General features: G+C 43.9%; 1 long non-coding RNA gene across 2 annotated transcripts in view; it reads left to right on the forward strand.

Annotated features, from left to right (window-relative positions):
• Positions 1-1,833: 1,833 nt before the first annotated feature.
• Positions 1,834-18,078, forward strand: part of LOC132377178 (uncharacterized) — a 32,350-nt gene continuing 16,105 nt past the window's right edge. For both annotated transcript variants that reach the window (XR_009506559.1, XR_009506558.1), the window contains exons 1-3: positions 1,834-1,912; positions 2,350-2,422; positions 6,643-6,776. This is a non-coding gene — a long non-coding RNA (uncharacterized LOC132377178). The remainder of the gene's footprint in view (positions 1,913-2,349; positions 2,423-6,642; positions 6,777-18,078) is intronic.

Raw genomic sequence — 18,078 nt, forward strand, 5'->3', positions numbered from 1 at the left:
ATATTTATGGTTGTTTCCCTTTGACTACAACAAATCTTGACAAGTGGTAATTTCTAGAAGGCTGCATGTAGAATCTGAAACCATAGCAATGAAAATTTCATACTCTGTTACGTTAAAATCCACTGGTCTAAATTGTACTTTGAATGGTTCTTATACCCATGTAAGATTTTTGTAACATCATGCATTAATTATTTTGAAAATATTAGTTCACTGAGTTATTCATATCTTCCAAATGTTGACATATTTCATTTTGTGTCATATCAAAACATCACATTTGTTAATATCCCCATCGAGCTCATTAGAAGAGTCTTTAAGCTGTCAAACGCATGATGGTGCATAGAGTTTTCCAAAATTCTAATTTTTGCTTGAGAGCTCAAATTTTATAATTGACATCAAACTCTGCCAGTTGTTTTGCTTGTCGAGATCTGCTCATTTCATTCATTTTCAAGAAAATGTCTGCCAAATACTCAAATCTGTATAACCATAGTTTGTCTGTCAGTCAGTTAAAGTGGTGTCCCATTTAAAAAAAGACTAATTCAGTTTTCAGCTCTAACAATTGCACAAGAGCATTTCCCAGAGGCAACCATTCAATAAGCAGGAGAAGTGCTTTATGTATATTTTTTATGTATTCACACAGCATGTTATATAAGATATATATATATATTCAAAGGTTGCAATTAAATAAAGTTAATATTTCTTACAGCTTCATAAAGGACATTTTTAAAGTAAAAGTGTTTTTTCTTTCTTGTGAGTACATGGTGAGAAAGACATACACTACGAGGCCACTGCCTTGATATATGCTTAGGCACCAGCAGTTTTACCCTCCCCCTTACTGCTTTTGGATCATCCGTGTGAATGTCCAAATAGTGAAGAAGACAAATAACATCTTACTATTATTATGAACATAGATTTGACCTTGTGGATCTTTTTTTATTGAAGTATAGTTGATTTACAATGCTGTGTTAATTTTCACTGTACAGAGAAGTGATTCAGTTTTATACACACACACACACACACACACACACACACATGTTCTTTGGTGGGAATGTAAGTTGGTGCAGCCACTATGGAAAACAGTACAGAGGTTCCTCAAAAAACTAAAAATAGAACTATCATATGATCCAGCAATCCCGCTCCTGGGAATATATCTGGACAAAACTCTAATTCAAAAAGATACACGCACCTCTATGTTCATAACAGCACTATTCACAATAGCCGAGACATGGAAACAACCTAAATGTCCATCAATAGATGAATGGATAAAGAAGATGTGGATCTTTGAAAGTGTGTCCATGGGCCACTCTTGGAGAACCTGCTGAGGTAGAGAGGGAACAAATTGAATTAAATTCTGCTGGTTCTAGGAGATGCCATGTGGGGAAAGGGTGATTAAGTCCTGTTGGGAAAATGCAATGTATTCTATCACAGTGTTGGGATTTCCCAGTGCTCATTAGCTTTTAAATGCTCTGAGAAGTCCTCGAGAAAATTAATGTCTTTGAACTTGGGATTTTTCTAACTCATTTGGGCAAAACATCCGTTTCACTTTTTCAATATATGTGAATACCCTTTGGGAAACCGTGGCTTTTGGGGTGTATACGTGGCTGTTGGGATCCCTGAAAGCAGGCTGTGACGGGCTGAGAAGTGATGTGTCGGGGGAGGGCTCGGAGAATAGGCGGACCCTGGCCTGAGACCACCCCTGGGGCATCTTTTCTTTGTTCCTGGGCTGAGTTCCTGACCACAAAGCCAGTGACTGAGCCCTTGGAAAGTATGCAATAGTGTAATCCTCCCACCCGTGTGCCTACTCCTTGCGGAGGATGCCAGCAGATCTGCAGAATTGCATTTTTCACATTGCTGGGTGGATTTTGAAGAGCTGAGCCAGGCAGAAAGGCCCAGACGTCTGCCCTGAAGGCGGCAGGTATGTCTCAGGGGTGCTTAGCAGTGAGGGGTTTATTTCTCTCTTCCAGCCCCTGTTTGTGTTTGTGGGTCTAGAACCTCAGCCACCTGGCCATAGGGTTCTTGTGATGATTGGGTGCAGCCCCTTTTTAACTGTGACAGGCTGGGGACTCCGAGATGGCACAGGCCTTTCTAGGGGCCCTTCTCCTGAGGATTTACTCTGTACAGCCCATCCTCCGAGAAGAAAATTCCCTGTCTAAGGAAAAACACCGAGTGTGATGATTCATCCTCAGTGAAGTTGAACTGCTGAAGTTTCTTCCTCAGTTGCACTCCCTTCCCTCCTGACAAATACCTCCTGTCAATTTGTATACACACCCCTTGGTTGTGGCTTCCCCAAACTGCCCCAAGGCTCTGTGCCTGCATAGTTTAAACAGATGTGTGTCATGGTTTTTCCTACAGATAACGACAAGTCTGCAAAGGGAGTGTGTGCTCTTTCTGTACGAAGTCTTTCCAGACACCCACCCAGACCCAGGTATTCCATCCTGCCCGTGGGTCCCCTCTCTGGTTGATGCCACCAAGGTTGTGGTGTAATTCTGGGCAATCACTTCAAGAGCCTATTGTTGGGCGTCCACTGTGGGCAAAGTGATTCCCAAGGTGTGTGTGTGTTTTGGGGGGGGGTACAAAGTCAATTAAATCGCCCAGTGCGGGAAAGCAAGATGTTCACAAATCTCCCTGGGGGTGAGGAAGTTGGCGGGGGTTTGGGGGTGTGTGAAGCAGGAGCCTGGAGGGCAGGGCAGGGACACTTTTGACTGGAAAGATCCCAGGAGGCTGCCTGGAGGAGGAGGCATTTCTGGTGGTCCTTGAAGGTTGACCAGAAGGCTGCCGGGACAGGGTTTGTGTGACAGTGGGAGGTGCAGAGTGTGAAGGCCCCTGCACACAGTGATGTGTGGGTCAGGCTCAGGGGAGGGGAGGGAGGTGTGGATAGGGAAGGGAGGAAGAGGGCACGAAGGCTGTTAGCCAAGACAGGTGAGAGGGAGTCAGGATGTTGGTGGTGGGACTACAAAGACAAGGGAGGGTGACCCTTAGTGTCCTCCTCTATGAATGAGTGGGGCATCAGACTGGATCCGTGGGGTGGAGAGGGCAAGGGAGATGGGACCGTCCCACCCCAGTTCATTTGAGCATACCCGCTTTTACCTGTTCTAGACTCTGCATTTTGGCAATGGACTCATTCAAACCAAAGATTCTGTTGCTTAAAAAAATACACTGAAAATCACCAGGCAGCATGTCTGCTAAGGTTCCTCCCGTCTCTAAATGTATCCCACACTTCTCGGTAACCTCAGCTTCCTGATGTTTTCCGGATATTTTCTTATGATTCTCAAGCATTTGGCCTTTGTCCATACTCAGTGACAAGCTTCTAGAAGGCAGGGAGCTTCTATACGCTTTGATTGTTGTTAAAACACCCAGCAGGGGTGTGAACACAGGCCTTCCATAACTGCCGCTGGGGTGCTGCCGCCGGTGTTCTGAGCAGGCTTCTGAGTTCCCACTGTTTCCCTCTCTCTGAAAACTGGCCAGTGGGCGCCTAAAGGGTTTGATGAAAATGACACTGAACTGGGCAGGAGACCTGGGTTAAAATTCTGCCTGCCATTCCCTAGCCCTGGGACTGGGGCCATTCACACAGACTCTCTTGTTCCTGGTTTCGTTTTCAGTGACATAAGGGAGCTTTTTTTAAAAGCCATGTTTCCCAAATGTGACCACAGAGAACTAGGATGACTACAGGGTGTCCAGACACATTATGAAGACATAATGTCGTGTATATATGTAATTTATTATTAAAGTGTTACTGAGTTCATAGTGCCTGTTAATGGCAAATGTAATAAAGACTAACGTTTATTAAATGCTTGCCGGTTGTGAATTATGGTGAGTGCCTGCCTCAGGTTGGACTTTCAAGTCCAGAGAAGAGAATTTGTATGCAGGAGACTCATGTAGGGTTTCTCTGAGAATGGAAGAAGCAGGGCAGAGGAAGAGAAGAAACCAAGCAGGGGTGTGATTTTAGGTGAAGCCCCAGTCTCAGCCTGATCGCGTGGGGGGCTCTGGAGTGTAAGTTACATTGTGGAGTTTGTCCTCACTGATGGCAAGGGAAATGGGCTTTCATATACTGACCCCGGTCCATTGCGGGCTCAGGGTCACCTCAGTGGGGTGATGGTGGTGTTGGGGGCTGTGAATTCCCAGGTACTTCTGGCTTTTTGTGTCACACCACAGAGCAGCCTTGGTAGCCTTCAAACAGTTTTCTGACAAGAGTTAGAAAGAAGATGAAGGGAAAAAGACCCAAGAAACCATGTGAATGCTCTGGTGGTCCTGGTGGAGTGTTCACAGGACCTGCTTGCTCATTCTCAGCTCACTCAAACTGACAAAAGAAATTTTCACATATTGAGATATAGGGAAGTCATTCTGGCTTATCCATGAATTAACCTGAATTTTACACTAACTAAAATAGCCTGTTTATGGCCTATCAAACACACATTGTACATGTGCTTTAATTATTAGAGAAAAGCACACACTGACCAAAAGTAAAGAATGTCCATGTTAAAAATAAAGATTAAATGCCTCTCTTCCTGGGACGCCAATGCTGGTACTCCTTTAATGATAAGACACCCTCCGCAGGTGCAAGGCCATGCTGACTTGCTATGTACATGCTGGTCTGTTCTTTTTTTTTTTTTTGAAACCTTGAAGAAATGTATCCCTGACTTTAATGTTCTTTGCTCTGACAAGGTATAAAGCTGTGCTGGAAACCATGCTTCTCTGGGACAGTTTCTCTGAGTAATCTGGGAAGTGGGCATCCGGGCTAGCCCTCAGTTTGGCTCAAATAAACCTCTTTTCTATTCTTATTCTTGATTGTTTATTGATTATTTTTGTTGACAAATCCTTCCCACAACCTTGGGAAGTAAGTATTATTGTCTCCATTTTACAGGAAACTGAGGCACAGAGAAGTTAACAAACTTGCCTATGGTCACACAGCTAGTAAGTGGCAGACCCAAGATTCAAAGCAAGAAGCCCATGCTTTTACCACCATACTGCATGGTGCTTCCCCGAATACAGCAGCTGTCATGTGTGTAATCAAGAATGTTTGGGGAAAGAGTGAACAAGATATTGGAGGGTCTGTGTGGCAGTCTAACATTCGATGACATCATGAGCTCTTGCCTGTTTGTGCTCTGATTTCAAAGCAATTTCAGGGGCAATTTGGATTTCAATTATTTTCCGCCTTAACAATCATTCTGACTGAAGCAATTTAAATCAAAATCATAAAGGTCCAACCGTAGTTGGTTAATAGCTATGAAAACAATGGCCAGAGGTGAAAGATTTTTAAAGAACTACAAGGCATTTCTGTTGGCAGAATAATTGAGAGGTGGCTGTTTGGGCGGGAAGCAAGGTGATCTAGATTTCTAGTTTCAGTAAAATTACTTAACTGACAGCATATGGTTCCCAATCACTGTAGCAGACCAGGGAGGTGTCTTTTAAGTGGGGAACATGTGGAATGGTGCAAGATGGAAGATTCCTTAATATGGCAAAACGAAAAGCTTGTCTTCTAGTCACTGTTAAATTCTTGGCATTAATTGTCTCTTCCCCCCTGTAATCCTGTGTTCATGAGGATAGTGACACAAAGTTCCCATCATGGGCCGCTTTGAGACTTCCATGGGTGGTAAAGCACTCTACACCTGTGCCGTGTGCAATACAGTCAATTGTTGAGGGCGCTCGGGAGGTCTTGACCTAGACTCACAGTGGTTCTCAATCAGGGACAGTATCCTTGCCCTCCCCAAGGGTTCTTGGAAATATGGGAGGAATCACAGTGAATAGGTTGTCTCATGGTGAGTGTATGTGAGCTACTGGAATTTAGTTCCCAGGGGACTAGTGGTGCTAAATAGCCTGCAATGCACGGGACAGGCCCACTTGAGGAAGAAGTCTCACTCTGAATGCTAATGACACCAACACTGAGAAACTCTGGGAGAAGTGATTTGAAGAAAGTGAATCGTCTTCAAGTATGAGACACCATGGCCTCTGAAATGACTTACACTTTTCCATGTACCTCTGGAAGACCACATGTGAAATTAGGTGGAGACCAAGCATCTCAGCAGTTAAGACTGCTCAGGATGGACTTGCCCTTGTCTTCGGTAGTGAGTTCCCCATCACTGGAGGTATTCAAGAAGAGGCCTGTTGACCTCTTGGGAGGGATATTGTGAAAGGGATATCCAGCCTGAAGAAGAGGATGGATTAGATGATCCCTGAGAGGTATCCTAGTACCAAGATACAAGGATTCTTCTTATGGTTTATTCTCAGAATTCCAGGTGAGGCTTGGGAAGAAAGGAGTTAAAACTGAAAATCCCCCTGCATATGTGTGAGGTCTAGTCTGAGAAACAATGTTGGACTGAAAGAACATGAGTCTAGTATTAAGAGATAAAGGAAAAAGCACATCGTGTTGGAAAGACCTCTGGGTGAGGAGTCAGCCAGCCCTGATTCCTGTCTCCACTGGGATCTCGCTGGTGAGTGTGGTGCTGGGCTCATCACATTTTCTCTGCATCTGTCAGGTGATGGCTCTCAGTGGTTCAAAGCTCAGAATCTGTGATTCTATAGTTTAGGGGTAGACCGTGTTCTTTTTTTTTTAAGATTTTTTTTTTTTAATGTGGACCGTTTAAGAAGTCTTTATTGAATTTGTTACAATGTTGCTTCTGTTTTATGCTTTGGTATTTTGGCCACAAGGCAAGTGGGATCTTAGCGCCCCGACCAGGGATCGAACCTGCGCCCCCTTCATTGGAAGGCGAAGTCTTACCCACTGGACCACCAGGGAAGTCCTCTAGACCATGTTCTTTGACATAATTCTACTGTGGCCTTAGGTAAGTACTTTATGATTCTTTCCCAATATGTGAAATAAAAATAATGTCTATTTTTTTTTTCTAATTCACAAGGAAATAGAATCAAGTAAGCTTGATGGCCAGAATACCTACCTTAAAAGTAGAAAGGATGGTAACGTAAGTGTCATTTTGAGATTTTCCTTCTCTAACACCACCTAAATGTTCTAGTACCAGTGGGTAAACGGGTCTCACTAAGTTGTTTGCATCCTTCACAAATCCTTGATACCCTTCTTTTTGGAGTCCCGTGCTTCATCATAGCGAACATATAATATTCTCACATCCCCATTAAATAAATTTACATATAACAGTATGTTTTTTATTCTGATAAAATGTTTTATAAGCATTTAATTAAATTATACTGAGTTTTATATTTTGGAGATGATGAATTTGTTTTTTTCTCCATCTCAAACCTTCTTGGTAGGCCCTTTAAAAGCTCAGAGCTACTTGTCACTGTAACTAATAATGCTTCGTAAATGTCTTTAGAGAAAAGACTTACGTCAATTGGTAGAAAGAAAAAAATTCCCTTCTCAGAGCCTCCCTCTATGCTCCAATAGGCTAGCCCTTTTATTTATTTATGTTTTATAGCATTTAAAAAAATATCTATTTATTTATTTGGCTTTGCCGGGTCTTAGTTGTGGCACATGGGATCTTCGTTGCCATGTGTGGGATCTTTTAGTTGTGGCATTCGGGATCTTTTTTTTTTTTTTTTTAATTTATTTATTTATTGGCTGAGTTGGGTCTTTGTTGCTGCGCGCGGGCTTTCTCTAGTTGCAGTGAGGGGGGCCACTCTTCATTGTGGTGCATGGGCTTCTCATTGCAGTGGCCTCTCTTGTTGTAGAGCATGGGCTCAGTAGTTGTGGCACACGGGCTTAGTTGCTCCGCGGCACGTGGGATCTTCCCGGACCAGGGCTTGAACCCGTGTCCCCTGCACTGGCAGGCGGATTCCCAACCACTGCGCCACCAGGGAAGCCCGCGGCATTCGGGATCTTTAGTTGCGGCATGGGGATCTTTTAGTTGTGGCATGCGGGATCTAGTTCCCTGACCAGGGATTGAACCCAGGCCCCCGGAACTGGGAGTGTGGAGTCTTAACCACTGGACCACCAGGGAAGTCCCGGTTAGCACTTTTAGGTCAAGATGGATCTGGGCACAGGAAAGGGGGACATGGGGAGGCCATTGGTAATGGCCAAATGCCTGCAGCTAATTTGTAGGTACCTGTGAAAAGTAGTGAATGTGCGTGCATGTGTGTGTGTGGTAGTGAGAGTGACAGATGAGGGCCCTGAGGGGTAAAGGGTTATGAGAGAAAGGACAGCACAGGGTCAATGATAGGGCATGGCAAGCCGAGTTCTGAGATGGCTCTCAAAATACCCACCTCCTGGAGTACGCAGCCTGTATAATCCCTCTCCCCCTGCCCCCATTTGAGTGTGTGAACATGATGAGATTTCACTCCTGTGGTTAGTTTATATCATATGGCAAAGGTGAATGGGTTTTGTAGATTTAATTAAGGCCCTTAATCAGCTGACTTTACATTATCAAAGGGGAGATGATCCTGGGTGGGCCTGACCTAATCAGGTGAACACTTTAAAAGGCGGTCTGGAGGTCAGAGATGGAAGACGTTAGAGACACTCTCCTGTTGGCCTTTGTTATGGACTGAATGCTTGTGCCCCACGCCTCTCCCCAGTTGTATGTTGAAGCCTTGACCCTTAATATGATGGTTTTAGAGCTAGGGTCTTTGGGAGGTCATTAGGGTTAGATGAGGTTGTGAGGGTGGGGCCCTCATGATGAGATTAGTGCCCTTATAAGTAGAGGCACCAGAGAGCTTTCTCTCTGTCTCTCTCTCTCTCTCCCTACCCTCCCCCCACCCCGAGCACATGCATGTGCAAAGGTCACGTGAGCCCACAGTGAGGAGGTGGCTGTCTGCAACCCAGCTGGAGAGCCCTCACCAGAACCTGACCATGCTGGCACCCTGATCTCGGACCTCCAGCACTGTGAGAAAATAACTTTCTGTTGTTTAAGCCACCCAGTCTGTGGTATTTTGTTATGGTAACCTGAGTAGATTCATTTAGCCTTGAACAAGCAAACAACCATGTTATCAGAGGGCCATGCAGCAGGACCAGCAGGTCTTTAGAGGCTGAGAGCCTCAGTTCTACAAATGCAGGGGGCTGAATTCTGCCAACAACCAGCGAGCTTGGACAGGAACCCTGAGGTCCAGCTGAAAATGCAACCTTGTGAGATCCTGGGCAGAGAACCTAGCTAAGCCATGCCCGGGCTCCTGATCCATGGAACTGTCAGATAATAAATGGGTGTGGTTTGAAGCCACTAAGTGTGTGGTGATTTGTCGCATAGCATAGAAGACTGAGGCATACTGCCTGTTGGAGGGCTGCCTTTGCTCAGGACAAGACAAAGTTGGAGGGGTGGTAACCTGTTTTCCCTCACTTTCCTTCTTAGTGTCACTCAGCTGAATTTTTGCATCTATATGATTCACAATATGTTTCTCTCAGGAAAAGCGAGGAGAGTCTCTGCATTGGCTTCAGTATTAAAGGTCCAGCTAACCACGGACTCCATGTGTGATGGAATTTCTGTGCTGAAGCACTTTGCAAGTTTTCCTTGGAAGGTAGCTCAGGATGGATTTAAGAGAATGAGAAGCTTTTATCGGCCATGGCTTCAAGGAAAGAAGCAGTGCCATAGGAGACCAATAATTCCTTTCCGGATAATATTTCCAATTCTTCTCTCCTGTTGCTGACAGTTGCTCTTTATTTGTTCTCAAATGAATTCTACCAGTCGGCCTGCAGCTGGAAGTGTGTTTGGTCACCAGGAGGTTGTCTGCCCTGCATTCCTCCTGGAGAGATGAAAAAACTGGGAACTCACCCTGTTACTCTCGAGTTTCCTGCCTTTTTTGACTCAGCATTAAGTGGAAAGAAAGTTGAGTTTTGATAGAAAAAAAATCTCTCGGACTCTCTCCCCTTTCAGGTTAGAGGAAGAAAATGCATCCACAAGCTGGAGCCCTGGTGGGTGTGAATCGCACAGTTTCGAGGAAACTTGATATTGTGTCTTTCACATCATGTTGCACTTGATTAAGGGCCGTTTCATCCTGCTGATGGAGTCTCTTTCCCCCATGACCCAGGTCCCCTCCATAATCCCTCTCTCAAAGCCTTTTCCTTTTCATTATGCGGTCGTAATTATTTCTCTGTTGAGCACATAACCTAACACCTCTCGGTGCACAGTGCCAAGGTTTGAAACCATAATAAGTGGAATGCTCACCTTTGAAGCCATTACTTCAATCATTAGAACAAAGTTTATTCCTCAAGAGGACATTAACATTTGAAAATGTGTCAACCAGAGTTAAGAAATTCATCACGATCACGGACTACCTGCCAACTGGATAAAATGCAATATTCCGATTTTCCTGGATTTTTCCAACGATCTAACATCTGACATTAGTTTACGTTTTTAAGTTGTCTTTGTTCAGTTCCTGGTAAGTTGCTTGTGAAGGTCAAAGTAGTTGATTTTTAAACACCAAACTAGGAAAGAAACGCAGCCAGAAGAAGGCAAAGGGATCCACTGAGCGTATCAGGGCTGATGGGAGAGACTTCCCAGTCCAGGAAGCCATTTCCATCCTAGTGGGACTCAAAGCCGACAATGGCCTCTGCGTTTGGGCACCTATAATTTTAAACAAAAATGAGTCTGGTTGCTGTGCTGAATTTCTTAGTAGACTTTAATGAGATTATCTCTGAAGTTCAATTGGTAAGGAGTAAAGGACAAATATTCCACTTCTGCCTAGCAAAAAGCCACATTTCATCATTAATAGCATTGAAACCATTAGTTGAAAACATCTAGCAAAAAAGCGTAGGTTGGAAAGTAAAAATATAAATTCCCCGGGAGCTGGAACGTGGGGGTTAGTAATACGTTAACCCAGTGATTTTCTGGATGGTCCTTGTCATCAAAGTAGCACCACTTCTTTCTAAAGCTCAGGGAGGGAACCAGCAAAGTGAAATGGTGCAATTAGAGTGACCTTAACCATTCACCCTGCAGCTTTGGGGATATATTCGAAATGGGGAATATTTTTGGTTGGGTATTCCACAGCTCCTCACCTGTGGATCCAAATCTCTTCCTGTTATCTAATGCTGCATGACGAACCACCCAAACTTCAGTGGCTTGAAACAATAATATTTATTTTGCTTATGAATTTGGGCAGTGGGGACTGTTGGGAAGTCAACAGGGGTAGCTTGAAGGCTGGGGTTAGAAGCATCTGAAGGTCATTCACTCCGATATCTGGGGATTAATCCTGGGAAGATTAAAACAGCGGGGGTTAGCACAGTTGGAGTTCCTTGGGCATCTTTCTGTTTCCATGTGTCCCCTCCAGCTTGGTGGCTTCAGTGTAGCCAGCCTTCTTATAGGTCAGCTCAGCATCCCAAGGTCTACGTTCTAAGAGAGAGCTAGGCTATGGTCAACAATACTACACTGTACACTTAAACTTTAGTTAAGAGGGTAGCTCTCATGTTGTGTTCTTATCACAATAAAATAAAATTAAAAGAGAGAGAGAGAGAGTGCCAGGGAGAAGCCCTATCACCATTTGTGACCCAGTCTTGGAAGATATGCTGCATCACTCCCGCTGCCTTCTGTTTGTTAGATGCGAGTTGCTAAGCTGGCCCACATCCAAGGGCAGTGGAATCCCACTCCACTTTTGATGATGTCAAAGAATTTGCAGACGTATTTTAAAAGCACTGCAAATCACTAAAATGTTTTCGAGCATCTCTGCCAGCATCTCTGTAGGCACAGTTGGTGATAAAGAGACACATGAGCCACGGCTCCACCCTCATCTAGGTGCTTCTCAGCATGGATGTAAGGTCATACCAAGTAAGATGACAGCAGAATAGGAAAAAATGATGAAACACATATAGGGACATTATCTCTAAAAGAGATTAATTACTGAACAAAGTCAAAGACAGAGCTAGGAATTTCTCACTGGGCTGAGGAGGTCTGGGAAGGTAGCTGTGACCTTGGAAGCTGCAAGTAGTAGTACATTTACAAAACACTTTCACATGCTGTGTAGTCACATGGTAAGTGCATTTAATTTATATGCCGACTTTAAACCTAACCCTCTCCTAGGATGAGACCTGTGGTGCAGGGCATGAGAGGTAGGTAGCTTCATGGCACTATGGAGACCCTGACAGGAAGTGCCAGCTTGGAAAGACAGGAAGTGGGGGCCAAGTTCTTTTCTATGCTTTCAAAAAACTATGTGCCCATGGGTCTGACCAAGCCAGGTGTAGATTCACAGCCAGCAAATATTCATTTAAAAAAAAATTTTTTTTAATGTTTTTTTATTGAAGTACAGTTGATTTACAATGTTGTGTTAATTTCTGCCGTACAGCAAAGTGATTCAGATAGCTATATATCTGTATCTGTACGTATATATATATACATTCTTTTTCATATTCTTTTCCATTAGGTTCATCACAGGATAATGAATATAGTTCCCTGTGCTATACAGTAGGACCTTCTTGTCTATCCATCCTATATAGAATAGTTTGCATCTGCTAACCTCAAACTCCCAATCCTTCCCTCCCCCACCCCCCCTCCTCCCTCTTGGCAACCACAAGTCTGTTCTCTATGTCTGTGAGTCTGTTTCTGTTTTGTAGATAAGTTCATCTGTGTCATATTTTAGATGCCATGTATAAGTGATATCATATGATATTTGTCTTTCTCTGTCTGACTTACTTCATTTAGTATGATAATCTCTAGTTCAATCCATGTTACTGCAAATGGCATTATTTTGTTCTTTTTTATGGCTGAGTAGTATTCCATTGTATATATGTACCACATCTTCTTTATCCATTCATCTGTCGATGGACATTTAGGTTGTTTCCATGTCAAAGCCAGCAAATATTGATCAAAGTGCTGTGCCCTATGCTAGGTGTTTTTACATACATTTTATCATTTAATCATCAGAACAGCAAACAGATATATTAACATGTAATAAAGTTTCAGAGACTTAATTTTAAGGAAGAATGCAGTAAATACTGCAGGCAAGCAGGAAAGCTTTAGGAAACCTAATTCTCATTTACCCTAGGGCAATAGTCCTCAATTCTTAGTTGGGGTGATTTTGTACCCTCCTGGGGGACGTTTGGCAATGTCTGGAGACATTTTTGGTTGTCACAACTGTGAGGGCAGGCGAGGGGGAAGAAAGGGAGGTTTCTATGGGCATCTAGTGGGCAGAGGTCAGGTTGCTGCTAAATGTTCTACAATGCACAGGACAGTACCCCACAACAAAGCATTATCTGGTCCCAAATGTCAATAGAAATGAGAAAACCTGACCTAGAGATTTGATAGTATCTAAAAAGCAGATTACTATAAATACTCATGAAAACTCACTCCTTCATCTACATATAAACTTTGCTTTTATTTTCTTAAATTTAGCTGTTTTTCAACTCTTAGTGTGCATAAAATAACTGTTCAGAGCTACATACATAAGACCATGTATGATATGCTCAGTGAATGTTTTAAGAGTTTTCCCAAGAGTAATTTCCTCGAGATTTTTGCCTAATCGATCCGAGGACCTCACTTATGTTTACAGTAGCCCTGGGAGTTAGCCAGGGCAGAGTATAGTATCTCCATTTCATTGATGAAGAAACTGTGACTTGAAGAGAAAAAAATGACTTGCTTAAGATCCTCACAGCTGGTAAATAATTAAGCTTGGATCTCTCTCTTTTTATTCTGCTGTTCTTTCAATTCATCTACACATGGATAGTCAATAATTTAACTGACATTTGTCCAGGCCCTGTGTTATGTATTGTATACCCCCAAATGAATAAGATGGTGACCCTGCCAGAGTGAGAGAGAAAGATTATTCCATAATGGCCATTCAACATTCTTTTACACGACCGTGAAATGAGAACAGGATACTATAAAAAGGAACATCTAGAAAACCAGAAAACGGTTTTAGAAATAAAAATATTATAGCAGAAATAAAAACTTTACTAGAATGGTAAATTTGAGGAAATCTTCCAGAAGATAGAAGAAAAAGACAAGGAAATAGAAAAGAGAGGAGAAAAAGAAAGAAAATGAGAGAAGTACTAAGAATGACCAACATCCAACTAATGAAAGTCTCTGAAAAAAATTTCTGACATGCTCTAATCTGGACAGGCTGCCCTCCAGACAAGCTGCCCAGATGCCATCTTGGAATCACTCTCCAACATCATTCTGGGGATTCTTGGCTTCGTTCCCGTGTAGACAGAGGGAACAGCTTGAAGGAAGGCTTGGGGGTTAAAAGGAGCACGGCAAATTTGAGGAACAGAAAAAAGTCAATGTGACTGGCTTAAAGGACTACACAGAGAGAGGGGAGCATGAGATCGGAGTAGATACACAAGCAGAGCCAGGTCATACAGTGCTGTGTAGGCTGTGATAAGAATATCTGATTTTATTCTAATAACAAGTGTATACCATTGAAGAGGTTTAGGCAGTGACAAAGGAATGACATGATATTTATGTTTAAAAAAAAACTCACTGTGTACTATTTCAGTGGTCTGTTTGGGTGCTGATGCTGTGTAGACTTCAGTAGAGGCATTGAGTTAGAAGAGTGTGTACCCAAGAGGTACTAAGAAGGAAGACTCAACAGGACTTGGTGATTTAGGGGATGTGGCCGATGAGGGAGAGGGAAGTGTCATGACTTGCGTGATACCTACCTCTCCTGTTTTGTGATTTTCTCAGGAAGTACTGCTTCCAGGATGCAGATGGTTAGGGATGGTGGGTGATTTGGTTCATTCAGAGCTGGGGTTCTGCCAGCCAGGTGGAATGGAATGAAGGCAGCAAAGGACTGGGAGAATTTACCAGGGATTAATTATAATGATAGACTATGAATTCCAGGATAAACTAAGAAAGAAATGAAAGCAGAGAGAATTGACAGAAAGTGGAAAGGTATTCTCCAGTCTTCCACAGGGAAGGACTGTTACTGTGTGTTATTTGAGCGAGTAACTTGAAGGGATTGGAATGTTTGAATTAATAATTTGGAGTAATGCAGAGTTCAGGGTGCGATTGAGGGAGGTGCTGGCTGAGCTGGGAGAAGAGAAGGTGACTGGAAATGATAGCAAGACACTGGGGTGCTGCATAGGGCTGTGCAGAATGTGCAATTAACAACTCCAGGGGGCACCATTCCCATAGGCTACAATGTTCGTTATGCCCCTGGAGTTGGGCATTGTGGCAACTGCACCAGGGGATGAAAACAGAGGATGTTGGATGAAAATTACACATGGGTGTTGAAGTCACCAGGAAAGATGGCAATAATTGGGCGAAGAAGGATACTGTGAGCCAGATGTGTAGATGTGTAGATGAGAGTAAAGGGGAGGAGGTGGCAGGGTGAGAAGGCCTTGTCCTCAAAGGAGCAGGGATCTTGGCTGGAGGGCAGAGCAGTAACTGCCTAGAAGTGGCATTGGGAATAAGGTTACCTTCTGACAATGCGATTTGAGGGGAATGAGAAGATAAAGATTCTCATTCGGTTGTGCTCAGTGGACAGCTGACTCTCAATATAGAAAAGGGGTGGAAGGAACTTTCTGAGACAAAACGAAATGTGAGCATTTGCTGATCTTGACGTAAGAGCTTCAGAGACCACAGTGGAAGGGTTTGATAAGGAGGGGAGGAACAGGGGCTTGGACGTGGGGCAAGGAAATACAGAGCATCCCGGGGATATTAGTAATGCAGAGGAGAGGTTATGGAGAGGGGAGTGTACATCGGGAGCTGAAAAATGAGAGTAGTGGACAGTACCCAGGGGATGGTGGGCCTTGGGCCAATAAAGAGAGGTCTTGGCACCAGACTAGGGGTGGTGATAGCTCAGCAAGAGGTATAATGTGCTCCCCAGTTCTGAACATAAGTATACTGGGGTAATGAAAGGGCAGCTTCTTAGCTCAGGCAGTTAGGGAACAGTGCCAGCTAAATCATAAAAATGGTTCCTGTTCCTTCCAAAGCAGAAAAATGTCCCCTCCCCCCGATTTATCAGCCATATGGCTCTGATTCTCTTAGCATTTACACAACCTTGTAATGCTAACCTTTTGCTGTTTATTTGTCTACCCAACTAGAATGGAAACACCTTGAGGGCAGGAACTATACCTTTTAACATTCTCAGGGCCTGGCATGGCACCCAGTAGACATTTGTGGGTTGGTTGGTATCCTGACATCCTGTGTTTTCTAACCCCTACTCAGTTCTATTAGTCAGAAACCTCTAAGCTGCAAGTGACAGAAACCTAACTCAAACTAATGTAAGCTACAAGGTCACTGAAAGGTTATCACTGGAACCCCATCTTGCCTTCTCCCTGCCTTCTATTGTCCCTAATTTCTACATGTTGATTCATTTTTTTTGGAGGAAGGCAGAGGGAGATCTTTTTTTTTTTTTTTTTAATATTTATTTATTTGGTTGTGTCGGGTCTTAGTTGCGGCAGGTGGGCTCCTTAGCTGTGGCATGCATGTGGGATCTAGTCCCCAGATCAGGGGTCGAACCCAGGCACCCTGCACTGGGACTGTGGAGTCTTAACCACTGCGCCACCAGGGAAGTCCCCTACGTTGATTCATTCTTGCTTTAATTCTTTTCTGCTTGTAGCAAAGATAGCTAGCTCTGGGCAGCTCAACTCCAGATTTATTTTGCTCTCACATTTTCTGATCAATCTCAGAGAAAAAAGAGGATGTGTGTTTCCTGAAAGCGCTGGTTCCACTCCTTGGATGACTATGATTGGTCAGATTTGGGCTGTGGTCCCTCCTCTGAAACACTCTGTGGCCAGGGCTTGGGGTGCTCTGGATCTTGTCATCACACCTGTGATGGGAGAATCAGGGCTGGGTGGTAGCCAGCCCATCAGACCAGACGGTCAGTGCTCACAGGGGAAGCACAGCAGGCATTTACTGCGACAGCTGACTCAGCAGTGAAGGAGAGGCGACTTGGGGGGTCTCAAAGGAGGGAGTGTAAGGCAAGGAATGAAAGGGAAGGAATCTGCTCTTTTACTGAATACCCACTGAATACTAAGCAGTAGAATCTTTACAGTTTCTGATCTCATTTGATCCTCCCAACTGTTCAGTAAGGCAAGTAGGATAATTTCAAGTTTAAAGAAGAGGAATCAAAGCTTGGATAGGTTAGGCTGAAGATGAAGGTAGGATTCAAATCCAGGATATCTGACTTCAAAGGCCCCGTGCTTTCCTTTAACCCGGGTTTCTCAGTTTCAGCACTATTGACATTTAGGACTAGGAAGTCTTTGCAGGGAAGACTGTGTTGTACACTGCAGGTTGGTTAGCAGGACCCCTGGCCTCTACCCACCAGGTGCCAGTAACACCCCCCACCCAGCTGTGACAACCAGCAATGTCTCCAGACATTGCCAAATGGCCCTTGGGGGGCAAAATTGTCCCAGTTGAGAACCAGTGTTCTAAACCACGCAGCTGAGCTAATTCGAAGTTGTACTGCCTAAAAATCCATGACCTGCAATTGGGAAACACCATTGGAGTTCATGTCTTTACATTTTCACATGCTTTTGTGTGTTTTAGGAAACTGTAGCACTCACATGAGTGATCTCTGAAATCCAGTCGGAGACAGTAAATGGTTTGTCCTATAAGGTAATTCTGGGTGTCATTGGCTTATGGAAATGTGTCTTCATTTGGAACTCCCTTCCAGGAATCAGTTGCAGAATCAGACAGAGCTTCTAATATTAAGTAAAGAGAAAAGGTGGTGAGTTGCAAAGTTGCAAAGTTCTGCTCTGACACAGTCTAGGTAAAAATCAAAGTGGGGACGGGCTGTGCTGTAACTGTCCCCAGGAGCCACTTGGCATGTGTACCAGGTTCTGTTTCTGAGAGCAGCGAGGCCGCCCTGTCTGTGTGGAGAGAGGGTAGCTAGCAGGGCCTGGGTGAGCAGAGCCTGGAAGAGGAACTTGGCATGGCCCCTGCTGACTTCATCCCGCCTGCCAGTCTGAGCCGATCTGTAAGGCTGTGTTTGGTGCCAAGGACCGGCTGGGAAAGGGGAAGTAAATTCAAACAAAAGAATGCCCCTGAAGTGTCTGAAAAGAGGCTTTTAGCACCATTCTTTCAGTGCTCTCAACCAGACGGAAGGTGCAAAAATTTAAAAAGCAGCCACAATCACTTTGGAGAACGGTTTTGTGGATCCAACACAGTGATATTATCACATCTATTTGTTGGACAAAGGACTTCATTGTATCACAAAATAAAACATGTTTCTCCTTCCAGTTCCTGCTTTGTGACATGTCTTCAAAAATGAGCTTACAAAGGAGCAGCCTGGAAACTTGGCAAAGGTGGTTTTTAGACA

Source organism: Balaenoptera ricei, chromosome 13 (assembly GCF_028023285.1).
Source record: "Balaenoptera ricei isolate mBalRic1 chromosome 13, mBalRic1.hap2, whole genome shotgun sequence".
Classification (NCBI taxonomy): Eukaryota; Metazoa; Chordata; class Mammalia; order Artiodactyla; family Balaenopteridae; genus Balaenoptera; species Balaenoptera ricei.